Source organism: Rhinopithecus bieti, unplaced genomic scaffold, assembly GCF_001698545.2.
Source record: "Rhinopithecus bieti isolate Rb0 unplaced genomic scaffold, ASM169854v2 scaffold_26504, whole genome shotgun sequence".
In the NCBI taxonomy this organism is placed as follows: Eukaryota; Metazoa; Chordata; class Mammalia; order Primates; family Cercopithecidae; genus Rhinopithecus; species Rhinopithecus bieti.
In genome coordinates, this window is record NW_016812891.1 from 817,028 (window position 1) to 832,025 (window position 14,998).

General features: G+C 43.0%; 1 protein-coding gene across 3 annotated transcripts in view; it reads right to left on the reverse strand.

Moving 5' to 3' along the window:
* The window catches only part of FYN (FYN proto-oncogene, Src family tyrosine kinase), a 183,630-nt gene extending 172,429 nt beyond the window's left edge, over positions 1-11,201 (reverse strand). For all 3 annotated transcript variants that reach the window (XM_017847136.1, XM_017847135.1, XM_017847131.1), the window contains exon 1: positions 11,155-11,201. The gene's annotated coding sequence lies outside the window, so the exon portion shown is untranslated. The remainder of the gene's footprint in view (positions 1-11,154) is intronic.
* Between the last annotated feature and the right edge of the window lie 3,797 nt (positions 11,202-14,998).

Sequence of the window (14,998 nt, forward strand, 5' to 3'; positions counted from 1 at the left end):
CAAGAGCCTTTGTTCCCGAAGCAAGTCCTGCCCCTGCATCCTTTCCCCATTGGCTGGGGTCAGGTTGTACAATCTAAACTAAGCCCAGCTGGCTAAACATCCGATTTTTTTTAGATAAGGTGGGCATGTAAAAGAAAGTGGAGAGGAAGGGGAAGGGGTGTCTGTAATGAGCTAGGAAGTTAGTCCTCTTTCCAAATAAGGAAAGGAATGTGAGCTGGTACTGATAACACCTGGTACTGTGGCATGCCTGGGCATCTAACAAAGGCAAAAAGGCAAAAAGGAGAAAAAGGAGAAAAGGCGAGGGTGGGGTACTATGAATTAAAGAATAAAAGATTGATCAGATTCTTTGAAGAGAAACCTCATTACATCCCACGGGATGAATGTGAAAAACAACAACAAGAAAAGGAAGGACAGGTTTCCGCAGGTGGTGGCATACTGTAAAGCAAACCGGCTCCACGAGGAGCAAGACACTATGGTACAGTTACAGGGCTGGGCTGAGTGGATACCCTCAATGCAGGATTCTGAGTTCAGCAAGAAACAGAGAAACTGAAAGACAAGTCTGAAATGCCAGGTGAGTGACGGTGATTCCAAAGTGACAGGTGACAAGAACTGGACTCAGGGACCTGGTTGTGAGGAAAGAGAAAACATGGTAGGCCTTCAGAGAAAGGCATCTGAGGTGGCCAATTCCTCCAATGTGGGTGAAGAATGCTCTCAGTGATCACAGGAGATGGCGGTACGACGGAAAATATGAAAACCTGTCATTCACCATCTTGAATCTCAGCTGAGATGCTGAATGATGCTCAAGGGTTAAACATCCAGTGAATTACAGTTGCCTAAAATTTACATGCAAATTGGCCTCAGATATTCACTGATTTGGGCTTTAGACCCCAAAAGAAAAATGTTTTAATTATATTTCCAACAACAACAACAAAAAACAAATGCTAGGCTGTGTGCAGTGGTTCATGCCTGTAATCTCAGATCTTTCGAAGGCTGAAGTGGGAGGATGAATTGAGCCCAGGAGTTCAGGATCAGCCTGGGCAACATAGGGAGACACTGTTTCTACAAAAATAATAAAAAATATTAGCCAGGCACTGTGGCATGCACCTGTAGTCCCAGCTACTCGGGAGGCTGAGGTGGGAGGATCGCCCAGGAGGTTGAGGCTGCCATGAGCCATGACTGTGTCACTGCACTCCAGCCTGGTTGACAAAGTGAGACTGTGTCTCAAAAAACAAACAAAGAAACAAACAAAAACAACAAATGCTTTTTTCTGAATGAACACATTTTGCTCTGTTGGTTCTGAAACAAGCCAAGAACATTATATAGTATTTGTTGTTATATATTAAACAGTATCAACTAGAAAACATAGAAGCCTAATTATATTTTCTTCTTGGCCACTGTAAAAATGGAATACTGTAAAGACATATGATTGGCTAGTTAGCCAATATTTATTCATACCAAATATAAGAAAACAGAATAAATATTATGGTAACTGTCAAAAGTTTTTTGTCCTACCAGTTCATGGGCCATATATAAAAAAAAACACTCCTGACATTTTACCAGTGAGGCCTTCCCATACCTAACACCTCTGTGGTCACCATAACGACTTCTAAACTTCACAAGTGGGTTTTATAGGTTACTTTATTTTCAATACCTGAGGGCTGTTCAAACTTTTTCCCATTATCAAATTTACTTTATTTGCACAAGCGGCACCTTGATGTATATCAAACTCTCTTGTAAAAGAAAAAAAAATGTTTTTTCCCTCATCTGGTAACAGTAGAATGGGCAAAGTGGCAGGTACTCCAGCTTTTTTTTTTTTTAATTACATTTCCCCACTCCTACTCTTTAGAATATTCTAAAGATGGACAAAATCCTCCCCCCACACAAAGGTTTTGTCTTCAGTTACCATAGCATTATGTATGTTGACACACAGCAACAGAAAAAATAACATGGACAGGAGCCTTCCCTCTCGCCATTCTTCTACCCTGTGTATGAATCCACTCTACGTCAAAGTTGGGAATTAGTCCATCCTTGGCCGGTACTGACCAAAGAAAGGGGGCACAACAAGTATAAGTTGGTAAATGATGATGATTTTCTTCCCTCACTGGCATCTCTTCATCTAACTCCTGTTGGGGACTTCACGGCACTTTGTGCCTCCACTTCAGACACTCTTTGCAGTTGCATCTTACTCTTGATGACCGTCAGCTTCTCCTGTGGCCTAGCTCTTTGGTGAGACGGTCAGGACTTCCTCAAGCCCCCGAGGCCCTCATACTCTCCACCACATGATGCTGCCTCATGTTGCACCCTGAAACCATCCCACTTTCTCATGGCAGCCTTATTTGGAGGGACTATGCAAATGCATAAATTGTTGTCTTATCCCTTCTGTTAGCATCACTGATCCACCCAGCATCTCACTTTCTTTCACTTTACACTCTGACTATATTCAATAGTGACACATTTCACAACTTAATGAACACCCCTAGATCTTCCGAGAAGCCACGATGTTCATCCAACAGTGGGAACTGCTCTCCACAGATCACACATGCCCACAAAGGAGGATCAGTCTTCAGTAGAGGTGAATCCTTAACCCTCATAACCCTAGTAAGGTTAGTACTCCTCACCTGAATGCAAGATTCCAGTCCCTCCTCGAAAAAAAATCACCCATGGGCTATTATTTGGGTATGTTACAGGAAGTGGAACTCAAGATTTAAAGCTACTGACATCAATGAGGACATCCAGGCACCTCTCCACTCAAAGCAGTGACTAAGCACCCTACCAACTTTCCCTTCCCATGGTACTGCTCCATCTCAGGGCATTTTCACAAGACTATTAGAGTGATAGATCACAAATGCAGAACACCTTGATGTCAGCAAAGCACCTGATAGTCACTCAAAAACATATCTAAGCAAGATGGGAAACCCTGGGTCAAGTGATAATTCACTTTAGTGGCCTCAGTGACTGAATGGCCATACCCAAAGGCACTAACATCACGGAAGAACAACAATGACCTGGAGAGAGGTCCTTGGAACAGGGCTTTGCACATTTGTCTCTGGTCAATGTTTTCATCAAGATGTGCTTATAGAGGTCACAAATAATTCACAGCTGAAAGGAGATAGTTAATTGGAAGACAGAATAGAGATTTTAAAAGACTTAAATAGGCTAGAATGACAGCCACAACTGACCAAAAGAACACCATCTTCCTTTCCAAATTAACAGATAAAATCTTGCTTTCAATCATAAATAATCTATTGTATGTGTGGATAGGGTGGCGTTATCACTTGCCTCACATTCAGTTGTTTACTCAATGGAAACAACTCACCCTGTTTACAAGTTCTGCCAGTGATCCTGTTCCCAGACTCTGGATGGGTAAGGCTTCCAGCCACAGACATTCAGAATCATATCAATTTTACAATTCTGACTTCAGACCAGGGCTTCCTTTTACTCTGGGCTCAAGCGTCTGTCTTGGGGCCTACCCCATTTCAGTAGTTGACTGTATAACTCATTCTTTTGGACTCAGCTCTTTGCATTAGCTTCTGAACTGAAGTCCCTGCACATCTGCATGCCTCTCACCTGGCTCCATGACATGCCCAGCCACACATTTCTGCTGCCAAACATCTGTCCATCTGGACAGCCACCTATAGAAGAGTTTCCTCTGTACTATGTCTTATCAGATTATCCAAACTGCCTTCTGTTTACTCTGCTGCTGGTACCATTCCCATGAGCATGCCCCAGCTCATAGATCTGTTTGTTCTCTGGATCCCTATCTGGTCTATATTCTGGATCCCAAGCTATCCCATCCAGCTACTGACAGAAATCCAGATCTTCTATGCAGCATGGGGAACGGAGATGAGTTTAAAGCAATTCATACTTAAGAAGTCCTAAGGATTTTTATCACACATATGCTCAATGCAAGCTGAAGATATGATAAAGTGACTCAATGAGAGATGTAATATTGGTCTGCATCAGTATAGCCTGTACTGATGCAGAAAATGTGCATCTAAGGAGACCTGATAGTAACCCCTTACTCTACACTGGTCAAACCATCTTGTAAGTACTGTGTTCATGTACAAGTGCCATGTTTTCAAAAAGATGGTGATATAAAGGGAATATATCCAGGAGGAAGTGACCAGAATGATGGAATTCCTGACACCAACTAATGCAAGAAAGTTACATGAACTAGGGCTCTTGGACTAGGAAAAAAGGATTTTTCAGGGATTGGGTTTTCAGGTACTGAAGGGCTCTCAAATGAAAGATGACCTAGAGGCTTGTATCACAAGAGACAGCTTGGGGGTCTGCAGGAATAAAGCGGAAGAGGTGGGCTAGTGTAATAAGTGCTTGTCCCATCTGCGCTCTACACTTGGGTGACCCTACATCTCTAGCCCCAGTTTCCCCCAAAGACTGAGAGGGTATGATTTCCAAGGCCTCTTTCCAGCTTTCAGAGCCCGTAATTCCTCTTCTTTACATAAATCTCAATCTGCAAAAGAAGACAGGCATGGCCTTGCCTGCTCTGGGGACTGGGAGAAGAGACTAGTTCTTAGATCTTCCTTCCAAGGAAGGAAGATTCCTTGATTTAGTTCTAAGAACTAGTTCCTCGACTAGTTCTTAGATTTCCTTCCAAGAAAATTAAACTGACTGACGTAATGAGGGAAACAAGGGGTTGCAAGGTTTATGTTTTGATAAATGAAAACTACAGAAATTCCCAAATTGAAGTATGTTAGGCAGAAAATGCCCCCGCAAAGGTATTTACTTCCTCATTCCTGTGACCTGCAAATATTACCTTACATGGCAAAGATGTGATAAAGTTAAGGATTTGAGAGGAAGAGCTTATTCTGGATTATGCAGCAGGCTCTAAAAGCCATCCCAGGTATCCTTATAAGAAGGCTGCAGAGGGAGACACACAGAGGAGAAGGCAATGTGAGGGCAGAGGCAAAGACTGGAGTGACGTAGCCACAAGTCAATGAACACCTGCAGCCACCAGAAGCTGGGAAGACAGGAAACAGTTTCTCTAGAAGCTGGGAAGACAGGAAACAGTTTCTCTCCATCTCTGAAGGTATCATGGCCGTGCTGATACCTTGCTCTTGGAATTCTGGCCTCTTAAATTTTGGGGAATAAATCTCTGTTGTTTTTAGCCATCAAGTTTGTGGTAATTTGTGACAGCAGGCACAGCAAGCTAATAAAGAAGGTTTTCTGCTTAAATTAAATTTTGTTGTGGGCTAAAAGTGGGCAGTAATAACCTTTAAAGGAAAAGCTTAAATTTTATGTATTTTACAGCCTATACAACACCAGTCTTAGAAAACTGCAGCTCTGCTCTTAAAAGTATTTAGGGGCACTGACAAAAGCATCTTTTCAGCCATTCTTCACACATATTTTATTAATAATCTTTCCTTCACATGCAATTTCAGCAGATAATTAAGTCTATGCAAGGCAGACAACCAAATGATTCCAACTTCTACACAGCAGGCCTGGCTGCAGTGAAACAAATTATGCAGTATCTCATGGCTACCGGAGAAAACCTCCGTGTAAAAACAAATGGTACAAAGTATGTAGGTGAGAGCTCGTCTTGTCTCTCCATTGTAACGTGGGCAGCATTTCTCCCCACTCTCTCCTGGCAACATCCAGCTTTTGTCACAGGGAATGATGAATGCTACTCAGATGAAGAATATAAGAAAATGATCCCCAAGTCTGGGAACCAGCAGTGGAAAGAAAATGAGTGTCTCATGGGCTTCCCCGGCTCCCACTGCCTGCAGAATGCCACCCCTGGAAGTCATTTTCACATTTTCACAGGGCGACCACCTTGCAGGGCCAGGTCAGGTTAAAGTGGTGATTCTCTTTTCAAGGTTTCCAATTGTTCCTTGATAAAAACATCATTACTACTTTTACAACCACAAATAAGGGAGAAAGACCTTTTAAATTCAGTGAAGAGAAAATGAAAGATGGCTATAAAATTACCAGTTAAATTACATGAGGCTGATAATGATGGCTTCAGGACAAGAGAGCATCCACACTGGAGGAGAAAGAGAAGGGTGCTTCAAGTCTGAGACATACTTTTGGATCTTGCTGCTTCCTAGATGTTAGTCCTTGGGCAATTCAGTCCCCTTCTCTTGAGCTTTATTTTCCTCACACACAACATGCGGCAACTGAATAAGATAACATGTGGCCTTAAACAGTGGTTGGCCTACCAGTGTTCATTAATGTGTAAAGAATGAATGAATTGTTCTATATCCAGGACTAAACAAGAAACCCTCAATTTTTCAACTCTTCCCCTGAATCACAATGAAAATACTATTATCTGCAGTTGTTCTAGATCAGTTATCAATATCCTTCTAAATTTAGAATGTCTAGGAAGAGGGATTTTTTTTTTTTTGAAATTCCAATTGGCAAAGGGCATATTTTTTCTTCTTAGATAGCACCACTTAGTTTTACAATCCAGGGATTTACGTAAAAGAAAGCTGGTCAATTATTACGGATGATACATAACAACAATTTTTGGGCCAAGACTAACAATGACTGCCTTTGAGTCTAAAACAGAATTCTAAGCATGTCCCTTCCTCCTAAATACACCCCCCGCTCCACACACACACCCCATGCATGCATTCCTGCTCTTTCTCTCCCTGCCCCCAAGTCAAAGCCATTTCCTTTTCCTGGTCACCAGTCACCAGGAAAGTGGGTTGTGTCAAACATGACCCTTACTCAATTACACACTGAGGCTGGGTCATTCCACTGCCCGATCACCAGCAGAGTGGGTCAATCTGTTTGTGAGGCTGAGAAAGGTAAATGAAGAATGTAAGCCACTTTGGCCTCCTATAGTTTCTGAGGCTGGCAGCCTGCAGCGCATGTATCAGGGAGGGCCTGAGGAACAATTCCCGTCTGCACATGGGAGCTGCCCTGTCCAGTGTCCATGGGTTCAGAGGCACCAGACGCACCTGAGTCCTGCCCCTGCAACACACCCATGCCCACTCAGGAAGCAATGGCTCCCACAGATGGCAGGGAGTTGTAGCTTATGCTGTTCTTCCCTTCCTCTTCTTCACTCTCTCCCTCACCTCCCTAAAGCAACCAGCACACGCATTGGGGCGGCACACCCCAAAGCCAATGTCCCCCTATTCACACTGGAGACACATCCTCATGTCACCCCAGCAACTAGCACTGTGAAGCCTTTGGATACCCCACATAAACACTGCTGGCCTCTGACCCCAGAAATCTTATTCTTCCCACAAAAGAAAAAACTTGTATGAATTAATTTTCCCACCTCTTAACCAGCTGCACAAAAATCATGTGGACATGGCTTTAAAGCTGGATTCCTGATGCGGCCTCAGATTTCTAACCCTCGATTACTTAGAACTAGATTTTCCCCCCACAAGACAATTATCCCCACACCAAGAATCTAGGATGTTTTTTGTCATTTCTCTTGGGACTTATTAAAACCAAAGAAACACTGAAAAATGGAGCAACTTCCATATACATTCTACATTAACAGACCAACACGTTTCAAAGAATTCACTCACTCAGAGGAAAAAAAACAGTTCTAAGGCAGGAGGTAATTTTCTTTTACTTTTCTTTTGAATGACAATTTTTGTTTTGGAAGGCCTCTGTGTCTATCAGATAGGCAGTAGTGTTTGTGGCCATATCTGTGGCCTGAATGCAGCTGTCTAAACCCTGCAAACAGTTGGAATGACAGTATAGGAATTCTCAGTCTCACTGAAACTGCAGCAATGGCAGGGGCCTCTCTCATGGCAGGCACTGAAAAACCTTTAATCACACCAGACAAAGGCCATCCAGGATGCATGGAAACCAAACCTCTCTCCTCAGCCCTTTGAGAGTAGTTAAAGTAGATATTATTTTAATCAAATCCTTTTAAATCACTAAATAGGATGACTCCATTTAATCAGCTTTTACACAAAAGCACGTGTTTGTTCTAATATAACTTGATTACATATTTTCAATTTCTAAATGAGTATGGGTTTCACTTTTTAAAAATACACTTTATACATTTAAAGCAATGATATCTGGAAACCAAGCTCAGAACTGTAACCCTCAAGAATTCTAAAAGATTCTGTGGAAAAAAAAAATATTTGCTTTAATGTTTCCCTTGTGCACTACTGCTGCTCCCTCTTTTATCTTTGAACTCTCGTTGCTCACCCAGATGAGTTCGATTTTAAGAATTATCTGTTCATTTGTCTGCTTGCAACTTTATACTTTTGGGGAGAAAGTCAAGGAATGATGGTCTTATCGCCACATAATGCTATCAACAAGCATGGTTTCCACTCATTCATGCCTGTTCAATTTTTTAAGAGGGCCTATTATGGGTCAGGCACTAGGCTTGGCACAGATAAGGATTCTGAGCTGACAAAGCCTGCAGTTCCACAGTGAACACTGCTGTTAGACAGTCACTGCACGGATAACTACGCAACCACAATGACAGCTTTGAAGTGGCCGTGGCAATAGGGGAACCCCATCCAGCCTGGGCCTTTAGGGGAGTGTCAAGGAAGAGGTCTCTATAAAGTAACAAACACCACTTTCTTGGAACTTACAAAACTTTTTAAAAAATAAGGCACACAAACATATTGTCTCAAATATTATATAAACTCCAAAGTAAGGTGGGGTATGGGAAGGGGAAAGTTCTGGGCCCAGACAGACCTGAGTAGAATCCTTACTATAACTACAGCACCTTGAGCCACTCATGGCTCCCTCACAGGACTGCTGTCACGGAAAAATGTAATGTAGATGATATAAAGCGCCCTGCAGAGCGGAAGTTCAATAAACCATAGATATTAATTGATGCAGAATTTATGCTAACTTGTCTTTGAGCTTTAACATGTCAAAATAAAGCTATTTTTCCACTTCTGTCTTTATAAAAACATTCAACTAAAAGAGGAAACTTAAAATCCATGTGAAGAACAGACACTGTAACTTCGGCAATTTTTCTCAACTGGGGTTGGCCAACAGTTGTCATTTACTTATACGATAGACGCACATCCTATATTAGATTCCTCTGGATACGTAAACACAGACAAAAAGAACAGGTGATAGATCTGTGTTCAACAGTGTTCTACCAGCAACAGAAAAAGGTTCTGAAAGTGGAACTTCCGGAACAGAGCTTTTAAAACAGAAAACTCCCCTAAGGCAATGATTGTTTTTCAGGTCATTAACTACTTGACTGAGGAGAGGGTGCAGGCAGAGCCCTTCAGAGGTACCTCAGACTCACTCCGTTAGAGCAGCATTTCTACCCATTTAGCTTCTCTTACTCTGGGTTCCCTGTGCACTTACAGACACCCACACCACGGGATCAGTCACCCGTGTTCACTCTTTTGTCAGACACTCATTGCTCCTTCAGTCCCAGTCCATAACTGGCCTTATCTGGCATTCTTTAGACTGGTAGCCAACAGCCCTTTTTCCATTTTAATTCAAGACTCAAGTCAGAAAACAAACAAAAAAAAAATGTATTTGGTTTGTGTTTTTCAATTTAAAAGCGAGTAATTTTACTTGGTCCTGGGAAAGGGACCACTTTACTGACAAGATAAATGAGACTTGGGGAGGAGAAATGATTTGCCTAAGGTCTAACAGCAAGTTAACAGCAGAAGTGAAGCAAAATTGAACACATTCCATTCAGCGCCCCCACACCCCCACTAACTGAGCCCTGCTGTTTGCCCGGCATGGGGCCAGGACTGGGAACCCAGATGAACGGACTTCCCCCTCCTGTGGCTGCAGGATTCACTGCCTGAGTTGGACAGGCAGGGCAAGTCCTGCAGTCTGGGGCAAACGCCAGGCATTTCTTTGGGCTCCCCGGCACAATACTGCCCAGAGGGGGCTCCTGGCACCCACAGGCTCTTGTGACCTGGCCTAGTCTAGAAGGGTCACAGTATACCAGTCTCCCATAGGGAACAGCCTTTGCCAATCCCTGGCTTCCACAGTCAAAACCTGAGTGCATGCGGATTCTAAAAAGGCTCCTTCTGCCTTGTCCTAACTAGAGCTGTGTTATTTCCCCAAGTTCCCCTGGTTTGTAAGAGCTGAAAAGCCCACGGCTAGCAGTAGATCACAGGCCACCCTGCAGAAGCTAGGTGCCTGCGTGGGGTCAAAGGTCAGGAGTTACTCACAATTGTTCTGGAACAATGTTTCAGATAGTATACTTCCCTAACTTAGAGACAAAAGCCATTCAGAATGGCTCTAGTTCAGGAAGAAAAGCCTCTCTTGCACTCAAATCAAGATGAGAAATAACCCCAAGTCATTCTCAGATGATGAAGGGGCAGCCCCCAAGCGGCCAGGGAACTGAAGAACATAACCCAGAACAGCTGAAAAGTCATACCCAAGGCAATGTGGCTGGGCAGAGTAGTGGGGGCCGAAAAGGACACCTGGGAGGCTAGCGAGAACTGTGATGTGCAGCCTTTCAGTGGGGGAACTCAAGGTGCCTGGGAGACAGAGAGAAGTACAGACAGAGAAGGCTCAGCAAACGTTCAGAGAAATAATGCATTCACAGCTCCTTCTCACACCGCCCCCCCCCCCATCATGGAGTTTTCCGGATAGCTCAGCCTCAGTCAGAGATTCCGAGCCCCTTCTACACAGCTCTCAGACTGTACCATAATTACCTGAGTACTTGTCGGTCACATTCACTTTTGTCTAAACAGAGTCCAGCATGATGTCTAACACCCAGTAGGAACCAAAAAAATGTTACGTTAATGAAAGAATGACCTGCTACACAGTGGCTGCAATTCAAAGATAAGGCTCAGGCAGAGGTGAGCAGCAGCCATCTGACAGAGGAGGAAAAACAACAATGAATGGACTGAAGATGACCTTCTTGACCAGCCTGAGCATAGGCGCTCCCTATTCCTCCCCAGCCCGAAGGCTCCTCAGCCATGGGACAGCTGTTCCATTCTATTTCTGGGGTGGGAGCCATAACTTATAGTCAAAACATATGTTCCCATAAATTACCAGAATTGAGTGTTACAACTAAGGGAAGGGAGAAAACAGTGGGTCCACTAAGGGAGGTAAGATTTTCTTTCTATTTCACATACCAGTTCCATCTCCAACTCGACCTCTCTCTTAGAAATCTATGGACTCAGAATTACAATCCCAAATTAAAAGTGGACTTCATCCTGGGTTCTGACAGGAAGCCCTTTATAATTCACAAGGCACATGCTCTCAGTGCAAAACTTGCCAACTTACTTTTTCCACGTCTAGATCAGCATCCTGCTTCTTCAAAAAAACTGCAGAAGAAGAAAAAAAATAGTGAGACATCAAAAGAGAACCAAGTACTCTCTGCCTCCAAACCACCCACAAAGCACCACCATAGAATTTCCATTTGTTACAGACAATCAATTTGCCCACAAATTTTTTTATCATTCACACAATTGTTGCTAAGTCACAGTTGCCACAAACACCTGTCTGAAACTGCAAAGACCTGGCCTTGTACCCCCAAAGGAAGCCAGCATGAGATTTCAACTTTCTGGAACTAGGAAAGATAAGGATGGAGGCCTTGTGTGTACACACACACACACACACACACACACACAAACACACTTCACTTTTTCAGAGTCTCTATAAGTTGTCAGTGGTTGGGGCACAATTAAAACTGAGTCTTCCAAGGTCTTACTTAATTTACCTCTTGGATTAAAACACCCCCGGCACCCAGCCCATACCTTCCCCCTTCCTATCTGACTGTGGGTGGGCCCCACTGTCAAAAAAGCCTTTTGGAGATGGCCGCTGGTTCCCATCAGCTGGGGTTCCTCTCTGTAGGAGGTTTGCCCACCCAGCAGCCTGCATCAACTTGTCTATGGAACTCCAGCCCCGGGACTACCTTAGAACCTTGTGCCAAGCCCCTGGCAAGACTGAGTACTGGTTCTGATGACACCCATGCACGCTTCACATTAATCTTTAAAGTGCCAGGAGCAGGATGGCAGCTTTCCAGTTTGCTCACATGCTGTGCCTACAACTGGCCAATATTATGGTACTTCATTTATTATCTGCAATTTTAGCTGTTTGAATAAAGCTGCAGTTTTAATAAAGTGTCTAAAGAGAACAATAAAGATACTTGAATGGAATTACATTTATAACAATATGTTAGGGCAGAGAGTTTTGAGTTAAGAAACATGAAAAAAAGGCAGAAACAATTTTTTCTATCTTAGTAGAGACTCTTAAGCTTCTCAATGTGACTCTCAGTATCTTTCTTCCTGATCCACGATTTAAAACACCCCATCATAAATTACTATTCCTATCAAAACCATCTCCCCTCACACACACACAAGAATTTTTGCACTATTTGTAAAGATGTATAATTAACAGTAATATCTTTGTTTTGTTTAGTCAAAGATGACTCAGAATGAAGGAAAGAAAAAATGACCATGAGGAAGGGAATTTGAAACTCATATATTGTTCTCTGCAGATGGGCATTCAAATCATGAACTCACTGGAGACGAGCAAGAGAACCACCACGGAGGTGAGAGAGAATGTGCTAATCAGCATGTCACTGCAGCTCATGCCTTAGCAACCCATATCATCCCGCCTCTTCCTGGGTTCTGAGACATGCTGTCCTGTTCTACAGAGAAACACCAGGCAATAGATGCCTTTTCTTTTGGCTAACCCGCTAAGGATCTAGGCACTGCTGAGCTGTATAAAATGAGAATTATTTGTCCAGAAATTTTAACTTGCTTCCCTATAATCAGAAGAGAATAAATCAATACGATGAGAACTCTTCACAAAAGGGAACATATATAGAGTGGAACTTTGCCTGCCACTCTTGAACACTTCCGCAGAGGCTCAGAAAAGTTGTTGCTCTGATGTATAGGTCACAATAAGATTTCTATTTACAAGGTGAAAGATTCTTTCATCAGCCTTAGAAAGACCACTTAGAAAATCATTACCATTTCTAATGTAGGGAAGAAACTTGAATACCCTTCTTTCAAGCATACTGTGTAATACCAACAACATAGGATGCCCAACTCACAACAGATTCTGAAAGAATGAGCCTTCACGCTACAGCACTTTAGCAACCAGTACCAATAGGAAAACGGAAAACCCATTTGAAGCTGCTGACTCACTACTGCATAGGGAGTGTTATCCATCCATACGTATATACGGCATCATCCGATTTCTTTTTCAGGCTTATGAAACAGATGGAGTTAACTAACAAAAACAGTATATACACCCATCATTCTGCAGCCATAAACCAAAAGGAGGACACCACAGCTTTAACTCTGAGGACTCCAAGCAAGATACTGAAATATTTTTAGGCAGCAGCTCCACTGTTTCAAAGATGATAAGGATGGACGCAAAATAGAATTGCTATCTAGAATAAAGAGTGGCATTTGCTTTTCAGACCACGTATATCTTTCTTAAGGCTGTCTTTCTGAAAAGTTGAGAATAAGGAAATGTTTATTCACAAATGTTTAAGTGAAATAGAGATACTTTTATTTCAAAGACTCCTATTTTCTTAAAATCATTTTTTAAAACTGATCAATTATCTTCCTAATTTATCTTTATTCTAAATCTGATTTTTTGAAGATGCAAGTTTTAGGTTTCCAAGACCAAGGGAAGATAGGCTTCTCCCACCCCCACCCCCTCCCCTGTGTGTGTGTGCACATATGTATAGATACTATATTGATATGCATATGTAGTTACACAGATATTTTAAACAGTTGTCTATCCATTCAATTGTGGGCTTTGGGCATTAGGGCATTTTCCATGCTTTTATTCTTCTTGCTGAAGCACTGCTGATGTTTTGTTTGAGAAACAAAACTGAAGTGACCCAGATAGCCCAGTGGAAAAGGCTGATCCACTGTTGCAAATGTGTGGTCAAATGTAGGAATGGAAGCCAAAGGACAAGACCTTGACCCTTGACCAAAATGAACTACTTCCAACTGTCTAGATCAGACCAATCCTCCAACGTTGGGTGAACACACAGATAATAAATAAAATTGAGCAATCCTCAACCCTGAGTTCTCTCTCGATAAAGTCATCCCTCCATCTCCGTCACCTCCCTGCACTGTTTCCAAATGCTCACAGACATCTCCCTATGAGCCTCACGAATATTACTAAGGTGGAGTAACCAGTACACAGTCAAAGGAGAGCGGGCTGCACGCTCAGAGAATGGCCAGAGGCCTGACAGTGCTGCAGAACAGAGGAGTGGCTAGGAGGATGGTAGCAGGCTGGAGGGAGAAAGGTGGGAAGGAAGGCAGACGCCAGACTGTGAGAGATGGTGTACAGTAGCTAAGAAGGCAGCCAGAAGTAGCACTGTACCACTGTGTTTTCAACCCGCCTCTATCCCAGGAAGGGGCTGAAAAAGAAAGGCAGCCCCAATATATTCCTGGCGCTGGGCTATGCCTTGTCATTCCAATCTCACCAACCCTGCTGGGTAGCAACTTTCTCCTCATCAGCCTGCAGGGTCCAGATCAAAATCACCTTTCACTCTTGTTTTCCTTTGCCCAAACTCCCATGCAGGACTAGATTTCTTCTTCTCTGTGCTCCTATGGCACTTTGCACAGGCCCTGTTTCACCGTTTCCCTGCGAGACTGTCAGCTTGCTGGTGACTGGGACTACACCAAGCATGGTACCTGCAACATACAGGGGCGTGTGCCATCTCTGGTGATGGCTGGAGGAAGGGTGAAACGGGGAGGTAACAGAGGGAATTAAATCAGGCCCACCCTACTCCCCCCTGCATTATCAGGATGTGTGCGTGTTGGGGTGGTGCTGGAGTATGTAAATCCAGAGTGTAAGCACACACCACACACAATGTATTCAAAACCAGAAGATGATCTTCCTCTTTAAATTCAGTCCTGTGTCTTTAGCTTTAAATAAATGATGGAGATCCAACCTGGAGATTCTGCTATTATGTTGACTACTACCCAGCAATTCTTGCTATTGAAAGAGATTCAATACATTAGGGTCATAATCACATCTCATACAGGATGAAGGACATTTAAGGGCCATGATGAATCCAAGATTTAAATCATGGTTTAGGATTTTGTCTGATTATTTTAAAAATAGAAGATTGAGAGAAAGATGAGGTATGATT